The sequence below is a fragment of the Cherax quadricarinatus genome, chromosome 28 (genome assembly GCF_038502225.1).
Source record: "Cherax quadricarinatus isolate ZL_2023a chromosome 28, ASM3850222v1, whole genome shotgun sequence".
In the NCBI taxonomy this organism is placed as follows: Eukaryota; Metazoa; Arthropoda; class Malacostraca; order Decapoda; family Parastacidae; genus Cherax; species Cherax quadricarinatus.
The window spans coordinates 2,979,020-2,981,283 of NC_091319.1; the positions used below are offsets into that span (position 1 = coordinate 2,979,020).

The 2,264-nt window shown below is 41.6% G+C and overlaps 1 protein-coding gene across 4 annotated transcripts in view; it reads left to right on the forward strand.

Moving 5' to 3' along the window:
* Positions 1 to 444: 444 nt before the first annotated feature.
* LOC128693145 (uncharacterized) overlaps positions 445 to 2,264 on the forward strand; it is a 256,813-nt gene continuing 254,993 nt past the window's right edge. For 2 of the 4 annotated variants that reach the window (XM_070089318.1, XM_070089319.1), the window contains exon 1: positions 445 to 720. The gene's annotated coding sequence lies outside the window, so the exon portion shown is untranslated. The remainder of the gene's footprint in view (positions 721 to 2,264) is intronic. The other 2 variants (XM_070089321.1, XM_070089320.1) reach the window with 2 other exon arrangements.

Genomic DNA, 2,264 nt, shown 5'->3' on the forward strand with positions numbered 1-2,264 from the left:
AATTGACTCGCATCAAATGTTTACAATCAAGGTTAAAAAAAAGTCTCTTGTCATAGACGTAAATAATAAAAAATTCTATCTCTCAAAAAAAAAAAAAAATCAAATTCAGATGCTCAATGAACACAAAAATCAAAGTTAGATCTTAACTAAAATTTCGTTTGAGTGAAAGTAAAAAATAAACTTTATGATCTTACATATATAAAACGTCAGATTCTTACGTTTATAAACCAACATAAATGTTTTAGTCAGCTGATCATTATTCCCAAATAAATTTCTGGACCAGTCTACGGTATTAATAATCCATCAACATTTATATTTATTAAGGGTAGTCACTGAAGGAGAAACGTTCTCTAGCTGTAGAAACCTCGTATTGGCGAAACGAGCGGTTGGACCGTCAAGGTTTGAAGCCTAGCGACTACACGAGATTCATTAAGCACTTGGTTAGTTGGCCTGTGAATCTCAGGATTCACTTTCCATGGGTTCAACCCTTCCCCCGTTCCGTGTTGTGTATCATCTGGGTACAGTGATCTGAAGATGTTAAGCCAGCCAGTGGCTTTGCTGGCTTGATCCAGAGGTTAATGGCAGGTCTTCAAAGACACCAGGATGCTGTAAATGTAACTGATTGCTCGTCATGTCTTTACTGTAAACACTTCCACGTGGATTTAGCAATATCTGGGAGGCACTGTGGAGATCCCGGAACTCTCGTCCCACCGTCAGTGGGTGAGTACATGATCTCTGCTCCACTGAGGAACTGTAGTGGTGTTATAGTCAGTGCTACGTTTATATTGTTACAGTGGTACATTCACAGTGTGACATTTCATGATACTACATTGGTATTGTTATACTCAGGAAATATACTTAGAAACCATACCAGGGGCGGGGATTAAACCCGTGGCGAGTCGTAAAACTCCAGGCCACGAGTTCAATCCCCGCCCGTGGTATGGTTTGTTTGCAATTGTGTCATTACGATTGCAAACAATGTGGAGTTGCTCTCGGTCTAATGAATTTCTCGGTTGCATTTACTTTAATGATTGTACCCTCATTCACGACGAGTGCATCATTGCGTTGCATACCCACACAGCCTGATTGATCAGGTCGTCAACACCTGAACCATCCACAGGTGAACCACAAACATCAACAATATATTCAAATATAAGTTGTTTTACTCGCTTTATATTCAGTGTAAACAGTCAACAAAAGCTTGGAATTATTCCTCCTTTTATATAAGTATACAACTAAATTCTTTTAAATCAGTGAACCATAAAAATTCCGCAAATGCCTTTAATTGGCGGAAATTAAGCGACGTAAACAAATTGATTTCTCTGCCGCCCTTTCGGACGTAACAAAATAATGTTTTTCCCGCGAGTCAGAGTTTGATTGAAGTTCTGATGCCTCGAGCGTTATATAAATAGAAGGACCTTTTTTCATTACAATTCTAGTTATATTTCTCAAATATTCATTTAAATGGTGGATCGTATCCCCTTCCCTACACACACACACACACACACACACACACACACAAAGCACGTCAAGAAACTAGAGAAAGTACAAAGGTTTGCAACAAGGTTAGTTCCAGAGCTAAGGGGAATGTCCTATGAAGAAAGATTAAGGGAAATCGGCCTGACGACACTGGAGGACAGGAGGGTCAGGGGAGACATGATAACGACATATAAAATACTGCGTGGAATAGACAAGGTGGACAAAGACAGGATGTTCCAGGGAGGGGACACAGAAACAAGAGGCCACAATTGGAAGTTGAAGACACAAATGAGTCAGAGAGATAGTAGGAAGTATTTCTTCAGTCATAGAGTTGTAAGGCAGTGGAATAGCCTAGAAAATGACGTAGTGGAGGCAGGAACCATACACAGTTTTAAGACGAGGTTTGATAAAGCTCATGGAGCGGGGAGAGAGAGGGTCTAGTAGCAACCGGTGAAGAGGCGGGGCCAGGAGCTAGGAATCGACCCCTGCAACCACAAATAGGTGAGTACAAATAGGTGAGTACACACACACACACACACACACACACACACACACACACACACACACACACACACACACACACACACACACACACACACACAAAGCTCAGGAAGCAGAGAGAGAGAGGATCCAGTAGCGATCAGTGAAGAGGCGGGGCCAGGAGCTGAGTCTCGACCCCTGCAACCACAATTAGGTGAATTAGGTGAGTACACACAGATTTTCGTGCATTATTTTTTTAATGTGTGACTCCAGTGATTCATCTCCTGTGAGGTGCTTTGAGAGAC